Here is a 20,031-nt window from a genome sequence, read left to right on the forward strand (position 1 = left end):
TTCTAATTGAATATGCCCTGAGATTTCCCCCTGTCTCTCTAATTATAAAATACCAAGAAAATCTCAGATTTACACCTTTTCTCAGATTCTTGAACCTGGATATAAAATGTTTGCAAATGTTGCCCATTTCCTCTTTATTCATTTATCAAATATTGATGTGAAACACTCAGATTTTACCTCCTATCAACAACTGATATAAAATCCCTCTGATTTTCCACTTTCCTCTCTATAATTTGCAAAATGGATCCAAAATCTCTCAGATTGGGAACTCTTTCATTTCTGAACGTTGCTCTCAAAGCTCAGGTTTTGCCTCTTTCTATCTCTTTATCAAATGTCAGTTAAAAATCCTCTCAGGTTTGGGGTTGTTCCCCGTGTTTCTAAATCCCAGCAACTTCTTCCTTCGAGGGAACCTGTTGCCCTGAGTTCTTCTCCATCCTGGATGTTGTAGGGGGTTAAATTGCCCAGAGATCATCTTTCCCGACTCCTTTGTGAATCATTTGTTCCCTCCTTTACCTCTGTTAAAATGTTTGCCAAAGAAAGAGACCAGCCAGATTCCCAACCTGACAATGAAGATCTGGTGGGGGTTGTCTGGCCGGTGGGGCTCTGAGGGGTATCTGAGGTCCCTGGCCAGGGACTCTGGGGGCTGGGTCCCAGGGAATATCTGGGGGGGGGCTGGCTGGGGCTCTGGGAGCTGCTCCTGACCTCACTTCTTCTCCCTGATTAGCTTATGCCAGAATCCTGGCTCCAAGCTCTGCCCGACATTCTCCGGCTAGGCCCAGTCACTGTGATAACTTTCTAGCCACTTATCAGACACTGTGAGGTGAAATCACAGATTTTTGCTTTTCTCCCCTCTTCAAAACTGCAGGAACTTCCAGTTCCATTGTCCTAGATTGTCCAGTCCTTGTCCTGGATCTGGGGGTGAGGGAGGTGGGAAGGGGGTCAGCACTGCCGCACAATGGTCCCTTCCCCAGCGTTCTGGACTCATTCTTTCTGAACTCTGTTTTCATTGAGACCATTGTTAATCCAGAGTCACTGTATGGAAAGACAAGGAGTGACTCCGGATCGACAGTGGGGCAAATGAGATCAGCAATTCTCCCTGTGAGGAGGGGCTCTCATTAGCTGCTCTCCCCAGAGAGCTAAAGGAGGGAAGCTGCTCAAACGCTCTGTCCCTCTCTGCTCAGGATACTGGGGTTCAGCTTCCTGGGTCAGACGCTGCAGCCTCCATTGTGATCTGGGAGACCAGGCTTAGCAGCTGCTGCTCCCCCAGCGGGGTTCTGTGCTGCGAAGTGACCTGAATTAAAGCTGCTTCTCTGCCCAGCCCAGGGGATGACTTTCTCCAGCTGGTCCTAGCCCCCTAGGGCAGCCCTGGGCCCTGTTAATACTAAATTCTGCGCCAAGTCTCCAGGTAACTGAAAGACCTCAGGGAAAGTGCTGGGGACTGGCAAGAAAGTGACTCTGCACAAACAGCCCCTCCTCATTTCTCCTCCCATTAGCAATTGCCAGGAGAAAATCCAGCCCTGGGAGAGCAAAGCCCCCAGGAATGGGACTTTCCCAGCCAGAGGGGCAGGGAGAGAGGACGGGAAGGAGAGACTGAAAGGGGCAGTGGGAGAAATGAGTTGGGGGAGAGATTTCCAGCTCTCTAGTCCACCCAGACACATGTATTGCTGCAACCCTGGGCAGAACCACTTTCCAGTGAACAAAACAAGGATCAGAGAGAGGAAAAGCCAGTTCCTGACTCCATATCCCCCCTGCTGGGGTGTGGCTGCCGTGGGGTCAGTGTCCGAGGGAATCCCCCACAGTGACTCCTTTGGTTCTGCTCTTTTCTAGCCTTGTGTTCAGAGACTTTGTTAGGGGGTGAGGAGAGGGAGAAGGGAGGTTAAAAATGTCTCTGTGGGCTTAGCCTGGCAGGAGGGGCCAGATCTACATTGTAATAAACAGACTGAGCATTTCCCAGCATGGCAGAATCTAGGGTTTCTGTCTGCAGGGAAAGGGCCTGGGGGAATTCTGATGTGAAATTAACTAAAACCGGTTCTGAAACACCCACAACTGCCCTTCTCCCCAGACAGGCTGCAGAATGACGTCCATGTTTTGCTCCAGCTCATCCCAGCCTGGCGTGGGACAGGGAAGAGAAATGGCTGCAGTGAAGCCAACTCAGGTAGAGATTATTGGGGGGTTGCTGGTGGGTTCCTGCTGGAGGAGAGGGATAGCAAATACACCGGAGATTGGAAGGTTTGCACAGTCTGGTTTGGAGGTTGGAGCGGGGCAGGAAATTCACAGCGTGGGGAAAGGAGGAGGCCAGGGTGTGGCAAACTTGCTGGGAGTTATTTAATAAGTGCCCTAGATTCTAGGAACAGACCCAGGAGGTTGGGAGGTGGAAATGCCCTAATTTGTGAAGAAAGAAAATAGCCCACCTACATGGAGCTAGTCAAACTGACCAGACTCCCAGTGCTGGAGCCTGAGCTCACTAGCCAGCGGCTGCTGTGAGATATGAAGGGGGCACCCATGAGTCAGGCTTATTGGAGCTGCCTCTCCCTTCATATCCCGCTCCTCACAAGGAGGAGGCTATTGGGCTTCCTACCAGGGAGCTCTCCCTGGACCCTGCTAGGGGCTCCATCTCCTGAATCAGTCGGTGGCTAGTAGGTGTGTGATGGATCTGCTGGGAGAGACAAGGGGCTATCTCTTCGTCCCCTCACCCTGGTATTTGCTGGATACGCTGAGCGGGGTGGGGGTGGGACTCTGCTGAGTGGGATCCACCCAGAGCTTCCATTTGATTCGCTCCTCTCTGCCACAAATAGTTGGGTTGTGAGTGGGGAAAGAGGTCCTGAGTGTTGGGCTCTTGCTCTTTCAGGGGCCGGTGACCTTCGAGGAGGTGGCTGTGTATTTCACCAGGGAAGAGTGGGCTCTGCTGGACCCCGCTCAGAGAGCCCTCTACTGGGATGTCATGCAGCAGAACTATGAGACTGTGACCTCGCTGGGTAAGGGTTCCTGTCCCCTCGGATCTTGGAAGGGGAAATGAAGAGAAAAGGTTTATGCCAGCCCCATGATGCCACCTCTACTCTGTCCTGTTTCAGCATCACCCCAATATGCCAGTGACACACACACACTACCAGAGACCCTCCCCTGCTGCAGAACACTTTGGGAACAGAGCACAGGAACTGTATCGCACAGGGTCAAATAGCTCCTGTTTGCTCAAGTGAAACTGGGGGTTAGGTCTGGCATAACTGTTCCATACCTCTAATCATTTTTGTTGCCCTTTTCTGAACCTTTTCCAATTCCAATATATCTTTTTTTGAGATGGGGCGACAACATCTTCATGCAGTATTCAAGATGTGGGTCTATCATGGATTTATTTGCTGTTTTTACAAATATGATATATGATATATTCTGTCTTATCTGTCCCTTTCTTAATTATTTCCAACATTGCTTGCATCATATTTTGCAATATATTCCAAATAAGGTAATTAACGTGCAACATATGTGTCGTTGTTTGGGGTTTTAAGCTTTAAAAGGCTTGTGTGATTTTTAGCTCAGGGGGACAGTATTCCAATAGCTGTCGCCCCCTGCGCACTTTTAACCAAGAAAAGAGCCTCAGGCTGAGCTGATTCAAAATCAATCGTGTGGTCATTTTCCACAACAACTTCAAGTGGTCCCTGTGATGGAATGTAAATGTCTTCTTCCCACCTTCCCCCTGCAGGAGACTGGCTGTTTGACCAGCTGTTTGCCTTGCTGTCTCTGAGGAACTGGTCTGTGGGTGTTCCCCAGAACTTTTTCAGTAATATCATACAGTAAAATCTCATAACTTTACATACAGTGTTACTACACATTTTAACAGGAGGATAATATTCAGTAGGTTATGTGTTTTCAAACGATACCTCACAAGCCATACTGTGTACAAAATTGATCATAATTTTCTAGAAGAGTGAACACAGGGTATAGACTGACACAGTGTCTGTGTGTGTGTTCCCAGCAGATATGTGGGTATTTCAATCCCTCATAAACACAGTGTTCGGCATCTTCAAGGACCTGGGGAACTGGTCCTGGGAATTCACTGGTTTACCAAGTGTGACGCTCTATGGAATTGTGAGACACTTTGGTATTAATAATAAAATAATAATATAATCTGATAAAATTGCAATGAATCGTGCTAGATATGCCATGCCAGGTGTCAGTGAAAATGTTATGATTTGCCAAGTATGATAATTTTGTTTCTATATTTGTATCACCTTTGTATTGTGAGTTATAGATATGCAGGGTATATCTGTATTTCCAGACTTGTGCAGTGTTTCTGGGTGACACCCCCAGACATATTAGCATCAACACTGCCTCGCCTGTTTGATGGCCCATTGAGGGTCATCAGCTGTACAATGAGCCCATGGAAAGGACCAAGGGGATACACCTATTGAGTCAGCAAGACATGCCGGGGTATGCCTGTGTAATGAGAACTTCAAGGCTTTTCCATGCCACGTGCTGTGAAGCTTGTGTTTAGGACACAGGAAGTACAGGCCACATAGCAAAAGGAATGTAAATGGCAGCTGCATCATCTCCATTTTGTCTTCAATCCCCCTTCCTACCTCTGGAGCAACTTCTCTACAAACTGAACCCTGGAACAAAGGACTGAATGACCCATCCAAGCTGTGGATGTGTTCCAGATGGACTTTCAAGCCAGCAACTCACCAATACTGCTATAAACCTGATATATCCATTTTGGAATTTATCTGACTGCTTTTCCATTTAACTTCTTTCTGTCTTTCTTTCATTTAAACCTTTAGTTTAGATGCTAAAGGGTTGGCTGGAAGAATGGAATTTTGGGTAATATCCAAACCTATAGAGACATGGTGATGTGGCTGACCCTTTGGGGTCAGAAGAACACTTTGTTTATGTGAGCAGATTTTTTAAATAACCTCTTACTGTACTGGACCTCGCTGCTGATTAGGAGCCAGAGAACTGGGATGGAATAAAGGGGGCTGTGTGATTTCTTTTTTCAGCTTCTCGATAACCCATGTGGGGGATCAGAAGCACAGTTGGTGACTGGTCAGTGAGTTTAACTTCAGTGTTAACCAGCAGTTTTGGGAGCATCTGCTCTCCCTTTTTCAGCCTGCCCTGACTTTGGCATTTTCAGTGAGAACTGCCCCTGGCCCACCAGGTCACACTAAACACTGAAGTTAAATTAATAGAATTTTTTTTATGACCAAGTCTTATGAAATCAACTGAACTCCTTTGTTTTCTTTCATCTGAGCAGGGTTTCTAGTTTTCCAACGTGATGTGATCTCCCAGCTGGAACAAGGGGAAGAGCCATGGGTCCCAGACCTCCAGGGTTCAGAGGAAAGAGAGATCCTGAGATCTCCCTGCACAGGTGAGGAAACATTAAACCACCTCAGAATCTGTAAGTGCCTGAAGGAAACATCTGGGATGCCCAACAAAGCCCTTGGGGAGGTCTCTCAGTTCATTATTGTCCCTAGCAGGGGTTATATCCTCAGGGTAAATATAGTTCATGGATTCCTATAGATCCCAGCAGACACCAGGCAGTAGCTTCCTCCCTTCCCCCTGCGTATTTGGATGGGATGTGAAGGCTGAATTCATCCCCCTCCTCTCTCCTACTTGGGGGAAGAGTTTGGGGGAGTTCAGCTCCTGATTTTTATTTGACCTGTTTTCAGCACTTGTTTTGGTTTGGTCTTCCCCTTTCCATCCCTGTTTGATGTTTCTGTCTCTATCACAGCAGGTGATGCAATGGCATGTGAGAAAGAGGAGCAGAATTCTCAGCCTGAAAATGTTGAGCCAGTGGGTAAAAACAGAGCATTATCGCAAAGATCGAAAAGCAATGTGTCCAGGAGTCATGAGCAGGGAAAATCCTGGGAGATTCAGCACAGACCAGAAACAGATCAAGGAAACCAGCCAGGGGAGAAAGTGGATAAATTTATTTCCTCTTGGGGAACTCAGAAGGTCCTCATGGAAACCACAATACAGCAGGAAATCCTCAGGCGAAAGAGAAAACATACATGCAGTGAGTGTGGAAAAACCTTCTCTTGCAGCTCAGCCCTTTCTGTACATCAGCGAATCCACACACGGGAGAGACCCTACAAATGCAATGAGTGTGGGAAAACCTTCAATCGCAGTTCGCACCTTATTAGGCATCAAACAATCCACAGAGGAGAGAGGCCCTATGAATGCAGTGAGTGTGGGAAAAACTTCACTCACAGATCAGACCTTTCTAGACATCAGAGGATCCACACAGGGGAGAGGCCCTATGAATGCAGTGAGTGTGGGAAAAACTTCATTCACAGATCAGCCCTTTCTAGACATCAGAGAATCCACAAAGGGGAGAGGCCCTACAAATGCAGTGACTGTGGGAAAACCTTCAATCGCAGCTCCCACCTTATTAGTCATCAAACAATCCACAGAGGAGAGAGGCCCTATGAATGCAGCCAGTGCGGGAAAACCTTCAATCGCAGCTCAAACCTTATTACCCATCAGAGAATCCACACAGGGGAGAGGCCCTATGTATGCCGTGAGTGTGGGAAAAGATTCTCTTGGCATTCAGCCCATGTTCGGCATCAGAAAATCTGCAAGAGAGATGAACACTGTAAAAATCTCTAGGGCTATGAATACTTTACTTTTCCTGCTTCCCACATGGTAACTTTTAAAGCTCTTTGAACTGTTTGCAGCACCAGATGAGTGGCCCATTATTGCCCTTTGCGTCACCCTCTTTTGAGATGGACCCATTTGTTCTTTCTATTGTCCCACAAGTAATTGGAGTGTGCCCTTCCTATGAGGAACCAGGGAGCATCACATTTATGCCATTCCTCCTATTGCGAAGTTATTGTTAGAGTCACCAGTGATACAGATTGAATCCTTGCCAGTTGTTCTCACATTGCTCTGGGTTGTGCTGAAGAGCAGATATATTGGGAATTTTTCAAATTATATGTAAATGAAGAGGAGCAGGGGCAGGAAAAAAGTATAATTTCAGCTTCTGTGACACTGGAAGGAGATGAGGTGACTCAGAGATTCCTTCCTTCCCCTTCACTGCAGAACTGTTACCTTTTGCCTGAGCCAGGCAGAGTTTATCTTCATCACATTCTATCCATCCACTTCTCAAAGTGTGATGTGAAGAAGCATTCTCCGTTGTCTGTGCTTGCAGATGATGTTTTGACTTCAGAGTCGCTATGACTGGAGATGAAAGTGTTAAAGTCCTGGGAGGGGAATTCAAATGGATCCCAAATACAGTGTGATAATTTAGAGTTTAAATCCCAGGTTCCATCTATTGTAAAGCCACTTCTGGCAAGAGGGCTGTTTTCCCCTCATTATGGGACAACTAGGATACTAAAAAAATTGTAAATAACATAACTGACTATTGAGACAGGGATGAGGGAAGCAGATTTGAATGGATCAGAGGACAATGTGGTGGGAGAAGCTCTTGTCCCGATTCTGAATAATCAGATGTACCTGCTCAGGAACGTCACTTGACACTTTCTTTGTCATGTATTCTCTCTCTGTGATGTGGGTTTCTATCTTTCCTGAAGGCTGTTTGGTCACCCAAATGGATATTAGTTCAGTTTGGTAGGATGTAGCTCAGATTTATTGAAGAATTTAAGACAATGACCCTTTGCTAAAGGCCTCATTTATTATTTCAGCTTTGCTTTTTCCCCATCCCTCCATGATGACATGGAGAAAGTTGAAGTGCAGTTCTATCAACAGGAGAGAACTCTCTAATTTACTGGACAGGCTAACAAAGAAACAGCAGCGATTTAAAATCTCCACTCAGAAATGGTGAACAACAGCAGAACCCCAGCTAACTGAAGGAAGTGCATCTGATCACAGTGTATTTCAGTTGTTTAAGGCAATATTGTCTCCGATGATCTGGGAAGAGAATTCCATGGTAAGTGGTTTTGAACTAGGCAAAATGCCCATGTGTTTGGTTCTCAAAGCATTTGTAACCCAGGCCCTACAGAAGATCTCTCCTAGCTAATCCTATGGTATGGGAAATGCAGCCCTTCATGACACAGATGTTGAGGAAATAGAAGTGGAGTTTTTGGTGGAATTTATCCTTTGTAGGTGCTAAAGATGTGTATAAAATGAAACCAGTGTTGAAAATGTAATATCGTCAGAAAAGTAGCCATTTTTAATAGACTCTCCAGCTCTGGTAACTAACGAAGATTCTGATCCAGGCCTGTATCCAGTCCCTTCCCTGGACCTGTGCCACTGAATTAAAGAAAAGCTGGGCATGTTTCAGGAAGCCATTCCTCATTCACACTGCTGAGATTTTAAGTGGTTTTGTAAAGGATTCTACTTCAGAGAAGTGTAAATTTACCCCATCCAAGACCAAGGATTTACCCCATCCAAGAGTCCACACCCAGTTCTTGGTTTCCACCCCAGTAAAGGAAGCAATGGTGACCCAAGGAAATTGTTTGTACAACTCCACTTCCTAGTTCAGTGTCACTGATTACACTTCCAAAGTATGCCAGGGTTAGATTGAGAACAGTCATCCTTCACTGTTTGGATGCAAAGAGAGAGTGCTTCATAGGAGGAGTCCTTCCCTGTGATCCCAAACTGGCTGCCTGGTTGGGTAACAAGGACTTTCAGGCTGTAGAAATGATGGTAACCAATGAGGCAATGAATTTGTCAGGCTCCAATTTTAGACTGCCAGAGACACGCATGTTGAGTCCTGATTCTATGGTTTTGTGTCTGACGCTATGGCTACACAATTAAGCTGATGTTGGCACAACTGCACCAATGTAGCTGTGCTGCTGTAGCACTGCTATAACAGATGCTCTAAGCCAATGGGAGAGATTTCTCCCATCGGACTTGATTAGTCCAGCCCCGCAAGCGGTGGTGGCTATGTTGGCAGGAGAAACTCTCCCACTCATCTAGCACTATATACACAGGGGGTTGGGGCTGTGTAACTACGTTGCTCAGCTGTGTGGATTTTTCAAACCCCTAAGCAATATAGTTATCCCGATAAATGTCTTTAGTCTAAACCAGACCTTAGTTTTCTCTTGTGTTTTATACATTTACATTACTTCTCTACCTCCTCCTACTTTGAAAGATTAAAAAGTGTGAAAAGAGAGGTATTTTTCTCCATGATGCAAACATTCCGACATAGAAGACCCCCTCTACCAACACACAAGGCAGAAGATCCTGAGATATATGCACTCACAGAAGTGGTTGGGACCTATGTTGGGACAAACCACAACAAGAACCAGGGTTCAGTTGTTGGCAATGGGGATTAAAAGCAAACTAACATATATGACAAGAATTTGTGATCTTTGAATATGTTATTGTTACCAATTAAAATGAAATGATAGGTGAAGTTATTGGTTAAAGAGTAAGAGACTGTGTGATAATCTGAATTATTTTGGAAAACTGAAAGTTGTTTTGTTTTTGTGTTTTGTTAGTCGTACAGGAAATGATGGCTAATCTTGAAAAGTTAATTAGATTTAATTTACCCTGGTTCCTCAACTGTTGCTACAGCTCGAGTACCCATCAATCCAAAGACTGAGAGAAATGGAGAGTTCCAATCATTGTCCTTTTAGTATCTTATTGTTCCTCTCTCTGTTTTTTGTGCTGGCCTTTCTATACTATCACTTTCTGCATTTGTTTAGTGGTAACAGTTGGTTTCCATCACTCATGTACATTTGTTTAAATCTCTATCCATTGTTAAATAAATTTTTTGCTTGTTCGATAACTGTAGTCAGGTGCTGTGTGAGATACAGTAGCAATGGTCCACAGTAAAACTAGTAACCTTGGGATACTTGGGGAAGAGAGGATCTGGGATTTCACTGAGTATCTGGTGATCCGGGCTGGACCCCAGAGGGGGACACGTTGAAGGAACTCAAGGGTTAAGGTGGCTGCTGTAGCTCAGAGGAGGGTGCTTGAGTTCCAGCAGGCTGGTGAGTTTGGTCACTAACATCCAAATGGAAAACTCCCTCTTCCTTGTGGCAGGTGGCAACAAGGAGACTCACAGCCCTCAGCACTCTGAGAAGAGTCATAATGTGTCTCTATGTTGATCCACCTGTCAAATTGACACAGGGAAAGCTCCCTATAGCATAAAACTCTGCCCTATGAAATCATGGAACATGTGCTTTTCGCTCTCTGGGTACATCTAGACTACCCGCCGTATCGGCGGGTAATGATCGATTTCTCGGGGATCGATATATCGCATCTCATCTAGATGTGATATATCGATCCCCGAAAGTGCTCCCGTTGACTCCGGAACTCCACCAGTGCGAACAGCGGTAGCGGAGTCGACAGAGGGAGCCGCAGATGTCAATCCCACCCCATGACAGCGAGAGGTAAATCGATCTAAGATACTTCGACTTCAGCTACGCTATTCACGTAGCTCAAGTTGTGCATCTTAGATTGATCCCCCCTAGTGTAGACCAGCCTTGTGAAAGCATGTAAAGAATCCAAGTGCTGGAGGACAGGCTTTGGGTCCAGAGCGACCTAGACAAATTGGAGGATTGGGCCAAAAGAAATCTGAGGAGGTTCAACAAGGAGAAGTGCAGAGTCCTGCACTTAGGATGGAAGAATCCCAGGCACTGCCACAGACTGGGGACTGACGGAGTGAGGGGGGTTTGATAGCAGCCTTCAACTACCTGAAAGAGCAGCAGTGTGGGCTTTCTCCTGGCCACTTTTGCTGGGCTGAGCAGGCAGCCTGGAGGCCTTTCTAGAAGAGCATTGGGAACTGAGTTAGAAAAACCAATGTGAAAACCAGAACCTCAGGTTTAGACTCATTTATTTATAATATTAAATCTTCAATTCTAGTGTAACAATCAATACAATTGCTTCAGCCTGATAAGTCTTCCCTTTGGGAAACTTAACTTCTCTCCAAGGGGAGTGGAGAGAAAGCACTTTTCAGAGTCCAAGAGAGACAAGGCGGGTGAGGGTAAGAGCTTGCAGAGGACCAACCTCTGTTGGTGAAAGAGACAAGCTGTGGAGCTAACCCAGCACCCTTCTTCAGTTCTGTGTAGCCTGGAAGGTCGTCTCTTCCATAACCAGCAGTTAGAACATAAGAACAGCCACACTGAGTCAGACCAGTTCATCTAGCCCACTCTCCCGAAAGTGGCCAATGCCCAGCGCCCCAGAGGGCCCCTGGGACCAACATGGATACAACACCACCACAAACAAGGTTAAAAGTCAATGCACATGGAGAAGGATCTTGTGTTTCATTCCTTATGTCCTAGTCCCATCATGTGGCCATTTCCTTTTCTTCCTTTCTGTTAAAAGCTTTGGTGTTTTGCACAGAAACATTATTTCCCCAGGAGAGACCCAGGAGTGGGGGCTGCATTCCTCTGCCAAACAGTCACTGGAAGGGGGCAGACAAAGGCCTTTAGGACGAGGCGTCCGTCACTGTCAAAAGATCATCTCCCTCCTGCAGGTCACTGGCAGCCTGAATTTGTTCCTTATCCTCCCAGAGTCTGGGGGCTGGAATCAGCACTACCCAGCCCCTCCGTATGTAGCAGGAACAAACACAAACCTGGTCTTTAAAACAAGCTGTCCCCTTCCTTCTCAGGGAAGATTTTTCTGTGATTGAAGTTGAGCTTCAGTTCCCCTCTCCTGGGGGTGGGGCGGGGGTGGGGCCAGCTCCCAATGAGATCTGTTTTCAACATTGCCCCCTTTCAGTCACTCTGGGATGGTAACTCTGCTCCCAGCTGTCAGGCAGCTTCCAGCCCATCCACCCTGCTCACTAACTCCATGGTCATGTTTCACCCCCTTTGCCAGCACACAGAGCCTGCAGGAAAGCTACTCCTGCCAGATGCATTGGTGATCTAGTGGTGTGCGTAGGTGCTTTGCAAGCAATTGATCTGGGTTTGATTCCCAGCCAATGCAATAATGGCTTTTCTCTTCTGTTGTTTCCTCATCTGGAAGTGGTTTAATTTCAGTCACATTGTGTTACAATCACATTATCTAAAGAATGAGACAATAAATGTGTCGAAGTCCAGCAGGTCATACAGGATGGAGGCACACAAGGGGCTGGAATGTGTCATCTGAGGAAGACAGAACACTTGGAAACCTGCATCTCCCATCCCCTGGCCTTGTATGTTATGATTCCAGCTGCGTGAGCTGTTTGTATGATGTTCCGGCATGATGGGGAAATGAAGTTTTGAGTCAGTTTTTGCTCCTGCAGGTTCCTTTGCTGTTACAATTATAATGACATGAACAAAAGGGAAGCACAATAAACATAAACCCCAAATTGCAATACAGGTGGGGAAAGAGATGATCACGGTTAAGCCAAACACGTCAAAATAAAAATTAATACTAAAAAAGGGGAGGGGGGAAGAGATCAGGTATGTGGAGATCCCCTTGATATTTGAACACACATTGTTAGAATCAAAGTTCAGACTTGACACTGGCAAACCCGCAACTACCTGTCTCTCTGAACACCTGTGATGAGCCTGATGGAGTTGGGACACCTGTTCTGCTTCAATCATTTATTGTCTCTCTGTTCTCTCCTTCTTCTCCCCCCAATTCCTCATCTCCAATGTCTCTGCCTTTCTCCTCTTGCTCCCTCTCCCCTGCCCTTTCCAGGAACTCACACTCTACAGCATTTAGGACAAGCCAGAGCTCCCATGTTCTGCACATGAGCCTGTGTCAGAGGACGTGGGACCCAGGTCAGAACCAGTCACCAGATCAATATGACCCTTTATGGGCGACTTCTCTGCCTGCTCTGCAATTTACATCCCCCCTCTCTCCCCGCCCGCAAACAGGGTGGGGTACAGCTCTGACAGAGGCCTAACAGGAGAAATTTCAGCCCAAAGACAAATTTGTGTGAAATGTTGAGAAATGAAGAGCCCCCCAAATCCCCAGAACTCTAGTGTCACCCCCATGGCACCAGCACAGGGAACCCAGTGACATGGGGTTACAGAATACAAGGGGGGAGGCAGCAGGGAGAGAGGTGACAGGGAATCTCTCTTTTTCTTTCTCTCGTCACTTTCTGTTCTCTTTCCTTCCAGGAACTGCAGTCACAGCAGGGAGGGGTTTGTCTCCGTGTCTGTCACGGAGGTGGTGGAAGTGACGGATTCTGTGACTTCCTGCAACCTCCGTGACTTCTGCAGTGGCCACAGTGGCTGACTCCAGGGCCACTCAATCAACTGGCTCCAGGGACCGCCCAAGCAGCGGCCAATGCGGCTGGCCCGGGGACCACTTGACCAGTGGTCCCGAGGGCAGCAGGAGCAGCCACAGCTTGGTGGCCTCTGGCAGCACTTCTGGGGTGGCCAGAGCAGCAGCTGGCCCCCTGGGGCTCCCCCCTGCCCCAGCAGCAGCTGGAGTGGCAGCGACTCTCAGGGCTTCTCCCCTGGTAGCTGGTGCTCATTAGCCATCAAATAAATCAACACGCTTCCCCCTGCAAGTGGATTTAGCCCGGGACCCTCAGAGTCAGCAGCTGTTACGCCCCCACTGAGCTCTCTGGTCAGGTGTCCTAGTGCCGGGAGCCTCCGATGTAGATCCTAAAATAGCGTTTTTGCACCAGGGGGGCTGAAATTTTGGACCAGACATTGTAGCTCCTCTGTTATTTTACTGAATTGCTTCAAAACAGCAAGTGTAGAAAGTCTCCTAAGTGCCAGGCTCTCTGCCATGGAAACAGCTGCCCCTGCTCTGCAGGAGTCTGTGCGTTCCACACAGCAACGTACACACCTGCTCCGCACTGAAGGGGGGTCAGACAGTGACGGTAACGCAAATCTTCAGACTATTAACCCAGGTCCCTTTCTTTAACCCAGGACGTGCCAGTCACCTGTTAGCCATGGTGTTATCTTCACTTTCAAATACCTCCCAGGACATTGAACAGAGGGAGTGAACCCCCCCGAATGGCTCCCTGTTGAGGCGTTGTGCCATACCTGCCCCTGGAGACTGTCTGGTTTTATACTCTTAGAGCTTTTTCTCTTCAAACCCCTTATCCCAATCTCTGGGCCAACCTCCGCATTTCAGAGTTTAGAATTTACTCTCATCACCCTCCTATGGCACTTTCCATGTGAATTGGGCAAAGCAAGTGGGGGAAGCTCCGTGGCTAATGAAAACCAGTGCTCTGGGTGAGGCCTGAACTCACACCCACAGCTGTATTTCCCCCTGCATGAGCCACTATAGGTGCTTCTTAGACAAACTTGGGCTGTCGGTGGTTATGTGTGTCTGTGCTTCACCACTTTGGCTGCTCTGTGAAAAGCTGATGGTTCAAACAGAAGCTGGTGGGTTTTTGTTTTGTTTTAAGCAATTAGAGTCTAGTACATTTTAACAGGCAGAAAATGTCCTATTCTGGTCTAGCCCCATTTGACTCCTTCTGTCCATCTTCTTCCTTCCCCCTCAGTGTCTTTCCTTCCCCATTGGGGACATGCAGAGATGAACCCCAGTCAGTCTGTGTCACAGAGAGTCTGTATCTCCTAAGGAATGTGGGTGAAGGATTCCAGCTGAATTAACGCCGCTCACCTGGGTTAGAAACATTTGTTTCTTTCGAGCACATAGTGGGAAATGGGACATTAATTCAGACCCAGGAGGCAAGGCAGAGGCTTCATGCTCTTGATCTCCAGGAAGGGAGAGAGGATCCCCAGGAAGGAACAGAGCTTCCTTTAGACTCAATCTGGGTCTCCTGGAAGTTGGAAAAGACCCTTGGTCACTGAGGATCTCATGGGATCGTGCTGCTCCAGAGGCTCGAGAGTCCTGGGTGCGGGGAGGGTGTCACTGCACAGTCTGAAATGGAAGGGAGGACCCTGGAAGGGACGGGGAGGAACAGAAAATGGAGAGGAATGAAACAGAATAAACACCTCTTCTCTCTCGCATCCCCGACCCAGCAAGAACTGTTATCAGTGGGGAAACTCCCCACCATGAATGGCAGAGACCACAGAGACATTTGCCTCATGCTGAGAAGTAAGGTGACCAATCACCAAGTGTGAAAAATCAGAGACTTTCACCAGATGCATTGGTGGTATAGTGGTGAGCATAGCTGCCTTTCAAGCAGTTGACCTGGGTTCGATTCCCAGCCAACGCAATGATGTGATGATTCCTCCACTGGGAATTGGTTTAATTTCAGTCACATTGTATCAGTTTATCAATGGAATGAGAGAATCAGTGTCCCAAATCCCAACAGGTCATTAAACACCCAGTGGAGGAAGAAAGGGGTGGGACTATATAATGAGCAGTTGGAGTCATCCTGGTATTACAATGCTTGGTTTATTTTTTTTTTAATTTCCTTTACTTCCCTCTCCCTTTTAGACTCAGAGCCTTTAAGGTCAGAAGGGACCAGTGTGATCATCTAGTCCGACCTGCTGCACCTTGCAGGCCAAAAGACCCCACCCACCCACTCCTGGAATAGACCCGGGAGGGGAGGCAGCTCCGTGCTCTGCCCCTACCCCAGGCAGCACAAGGAGGCCCTCTGCTCCCCTCCCCCAACGGGTGTGCAGAGATGTGCCAGCAGCACTAAGGTGGCTCCATGCCCACTCTACCTCCGTCCCTCCGTGCCGCTCCCAGAAGTGGCTGGCATGTCCCAGCATCCCCTGGGGTGGGGGGAATGTCTCCACGTGCTGCCCCTGCCCCGAGCACCAACTCTGCAGCTCCCATTGGCCAGGAACTGTAGCCAATGGGAGCTCTGGGGGCAGCGCTTGCAGACAGCAGCACATGGAGATCCCCTGGCCCCACTCATCTAGGAGCTGCTGCCAGAGGGTTGTGTGTACCGGTCACTTTGGGAGCTGCATCACCCCTCCTCCACCCCACCTCCACCCCCAGCGCAGCGCCCACACCCAAATTTCCTCCCAGAGCTTTGCTTGTCTTCCTTTCACCAGAACCATCCTTCTTCTCCTGGGCTGCAAGTAGCCATCCCTGGGAAGCCAAGAGGCAGGCACAAGGATTCTGCAAGGTAAGTGTCCCCCAGCGCCGTGATGGACAGTGCGATGAAGGTAAGTCTTCCTGAGGCACAATGAACTGCAATGCAGCGAACCACTGGCCAGGCGGTCGGGGCAAAGGGCATTCACTGGAGGTACAAGCTTGTGAGTGACTCCTGAACACAGGGCCCCTTCCCCTTTTAAGGACCTGCTCCTCATGGCCTGCGACTGGAGATGACTTGGCTGCATCTGGTGGGTCACACTCCACCTTGGGCAGTGTCCATGCTCTGGGTGTGTGAGTGCTGCCTAATGAGAGTCCCAGACACCTTGTCTATCTAGCAGCTCTTCTGATCTTCCAGTTATTCAACCAGTCCCTTCATCCCACAAGCATTGCAGGAGGGAGCGGGAGGGGGAGCGGGAGGGGGAGGGGGAAAGCCACTTCACAGGCATTCAGAGAGGGAGAGGAGACAAAAGCGAGGGGGAGGGGAAGTATAACAGACCTATTGAGCAATAGAAATCACTGCTGCTCCTACAACAGCAGGGACAGGCCACTAGGAGCTGGGAAAAATTAAGCCATCATGTTTCTGCCTGGTTTTGAACCAGGGACCTTTTGCGTGTTAGGCAAACGTGATAACCACTACACTACAGAAACTCTGTTGCAGGGCTCTGCCCCTCCCTTCATAAGAATAGAAGAATGGCCAGACCAAAGGTCCATCCAACCCCATATCCTATCTGCCAACAGTGGCCAATGCCAGGTGCCCCAGCGGGACTGAACCTAACAGGTAATGATCAAGTGATCTCTCTCCTGCCATCCATCTCCACCCTCTGACAAACAGAGGCTAGGGATACCATTCCTTACCCAGGCTGCCTAATAGCCATTAATGGACTTCACCTCCATGAATTTATCTGCAAAAATAATGAGGAGTACTTGTGGCACCTTAGAGACTAACAAACTTATTTGAGCATAAGCTTTCGTGGGCTAAAATCCACTTAATCAGATGCATACAGTGGAAAATACAGCAGGAAGATATATATATACACAGAGAACATGAAAAAATGGGTGTTGCCATCCGCACTATAATGAGAGTGAGCAGTTAAGGTGAGCTATTATCAGCAGGAGAAAAAAACCTGTAGTGACAATCAGGATGGCCCATTTCCCACAGTTGACAAGAAGGTGTGAGTAACAGTAGGGGGACAAATAAACATGGGGAAATAGTTTAATTTGTGTAATGACCCACTCACTCCCAGTCTTTATTCAAGCCTAATTTAATGGTGTCCAGTTTGCAAATTAATTCCAATTCAGCATCTCTCGTGGGAGTCTGTTGTTGAAGGTTTTTTGTTGTAATATTACGACTTTTAGGTCTGTAATCGAGTGACCAGGGAGATTGAAGTGTTCTCTGGCTGTGTTTGAATGTTATAATTCTTGATGTCTGATTTGTGTCCATTTATTCTTTTATGTAGAGACTCTCTGGTTTGGCCAATGTACATGGCAGAGAGGCATTGCTGGCACATGATGGCACATATCACATTGGTAGATGTGCAGGTGAATGAGCCCCTGATGGCATGGCTGATGTGATTAGGTCCTATGATGGTGTCCCCTGAACAGATATGGGGAGAGAGTTGGCAATGGGCTTTGTTGCAAGGATAGGTTCCTGGGTTAGTGTTTTTGTTGTGTGGTTGCTGATAAGTATTTGCTTCAGGTTGAGTGGCTGTCAGTAAGCAAGGACTGACCTGTCTCCCAAGATCTGTGAGAGTGAGGGATTGTCCTTCAGGATGGGTTGTAGATCCTTGATGATGCACTGGAGAGGTTTTAGTTGGGGGCTGAAGGTGACGGCTAGTGGGGTTCTGTTACTTTCTTTGTTGGGCCTGTCCTGTAGTAGGTGACTTCTGGGTACTCTTCTGGCTCTGTCAATCTGCTTCTTCACTTCAGCAGGTGGGTACTGTAGTTGTAAGAATGCTTGATAGAGATCTTGTAGGTGTTTGTCTCTGTCTGAGGGGTTGGAGCAAATGCGGTTGTATCTTAGAGCTTGGCTGTAGACAATGGATTGTGTGATCTGGTCTGGGTGAAAGCTGGAGACATGTAGGTAAGTATAGCGTTCAGTATGTTTCCGGTATAGGGTAGTGTTTATGTGACCATCGATTAGCACAGTAGTGTCCAGGAAGTGGATCTCTTGTGTGGATTGGTCCAGGCAGAGGTTGTAGGTGGGATGGAAATTGTTGAAATCATGGTGGAATTCCTCAAGGGTTTTCTTTTCCATGGGACCAGATGATGAAGATGTCATCAGTGTAGCACAAGTAGAGTAGGGGCATTAGGGGACGAGAGCTAAGGAAGCGTTGTTCTAAGTCAGTCATAAAAATGTTGGCATACCGTGGGGCCATGTGAGTACCCATAGCAGTGCCGCTGACTTGAAGGTACACATTGTCCCCAAATGTGAAATAGTTATGGGTGAGGACAAAGTCACAAAGTTCAGCCTCCAGGTTTGCTGTGACATTATCGGGGATACTGTTCCTGACGGCTTGTAGTCCATCTTTGTGTGGAATGATGATGGAGCGTCTACATAGCCAGACAATCCTGCTGTCAGGGTGCCAATGCCTGAGATGATGGGGCATCCAGGATTTCCAGGTTTATGGATCTTGGGTAGCAGATAGAATAACCCTGGTTGGGGTTCTAGACTGTCTTATTGCCAAGGGACGGAGAAACTCAGCCAGCAGCAGGGGGTGCAGAACACCATCCTAGTGTGGGGGTGACAGCGCCTCCAAGATTTGCTGGGTTTCCTATTGGTTCCACTGCTGGTTGTTTTCCCGCTATTGGAAAGTGCTGGGAGAATCCCCCAGCCAAAGCTGCTCTGACAGAGCTAAGCAGCATCTGACCATTCAAGGTCGGAGCGCACTGCCCAGGAGGAGGAGTGTCTGGCTCTGGGGTTTCACTTCAGCCCAGTCTAGAGAGAGGGGCCCAGCCATGGGGTTTGGCTCAAGAAGACCAAGTCTCCAATTTGTTACGGGCGTTTTGAATTCCAGTCCTGTGCTCCAAAGTGCTTGGTGTCAGTTGCACATTTTAGAAGCAGGCTCTCCACTCCATTTTCCAAATCATTCATGAAACTATTGAATAGCACCGGACCCCGGACTGATCCCTGCCGGACCCACTAGGTGCCCCCTCTCCGTTGGGCAGCCAACCATGGAGAAGGGCCCTTGGAGTCTGGGCTTTCAACCAGCTCTGCACCCACATGACACTGATTGCAGCTGGACCGCATTTCCCTCGTTTGCTTGTGAGAATGTCCTGCGGGACTGTGTCAAAAGCCTTAGTAACCCCGAGATAGATCCCATCTACTGTTTACCCACCTCCACTAGGCCCAGAACCCTGCCAAAGAAGGAAAGAGGCTGGGTTTGGGATGATTTGTTCTTGACAAATCCATGCTCACTCGTCCTAAGAACCAAATTCTCCTGTAGGTGCTGCTGACAAACTGATTGTTTAAGAATGTATTCCAGTATCTCTCCAGCTATGGAAGTGAGGCTGGCTAGTCTGTAAGTCCCAGGGGTCTCTTTGTTCCCCTTTGAAAGATAGGTCCTGTCTTGTTCATGGATGGGAAGATGTTCTTTTTCAGGGCTCTCAGACGAGAACTGAGGCACACCACCTGGTTTGTTAAGGCCACAAAAATGGAGCCAGGAACCTCTTCTCTCCTGCTTGCAAAGAACCCCGGGTACCTAAAAGACAGAGACTCAAATCCCTGAACGGGATTTAGAAAAGGCAGTGGTTAAAAAGTTTGGCCCTGACTGTTTCCACAGACTAGACATTTTAGCAAACTTTAGAATTCCTTGGTGCTAAACACCGTGAAACTCCCCTTTCTCCTTCACACAGGGCTTTATCGCCCCTTCTCTCACTCAGGCTCATGACTGCTCAGAGTTCGAGAATTGTCCCTGTTCCCATTGGGCAGATGGGGAGGAGCCTGAGGTATAGAGAAGAGAAGTGACCTGTCACCAGATGGATCAGACTGAACAGGTTTCAAACCTCGAGGAGGCTCTTACCTTCTAAACAGGGACGGCTGTTTTCTAGTAAAATCACTAAAAGGGAAGGAGAAAACTCGAAAGAGGTTCCTCCTGGCGCTCACGTCCGTGAACCCGAATACTCTCTCAGTCCTCAGAGAGAGACCTGGAGAAGGAGACTTGCTGCAGCAAAGCCACAGGGGTCTCTGAGGTTTCCCTGGCCCCTCGCCCCGGTCCTGCCTGGCTGATGTCA

The 20,031-nt window shown here is 47.9% G+C and overlaps 2 non-coding genes across 2 annotated transcripts; one reads left to right on the forward strand and one right to left on the reverse strand.

Moving 5' to 3' along the window:
• The first annotated feature begins 14,896 nt into the window (after window positions 1-14,896).
• On the forward strand, window positions 14,897-14,968 carry TRNAE-UUC. Its single transcript has one exon. It is a non-coding gene; the product is annotated as a tRNA-Glu (tRNA).
• A 1,408-nt stretch (window positions 14,969-16,376) lies between these two features.
• On the reverse strand, window positions 16,377-16,449 carry TRNAV-AAC. Its single transcript has one exon. It is a non-coding gene; the product is annotated as a tRNA-Val (tRNA).
• Between the last annotated feature and the right edge of the window lie 3,582 nt (window positions 16,450-20,031).

Source organism: Mauremys mutica, unplaced genomic scaffold, assembly GCF_020497125.1.
Source record: "Mauremys mutica isolate MM-2020 ecotype Southern unplaced genomic scaffold, ASM2049712v1 000728F_np12_obj, whole genome shotgun sequence".
Lineage (NCBI taxonomy): Eukaryota > Metazoa > Chordata > Testudines > Geoemydidae > Mauremys > Mauremys mutica.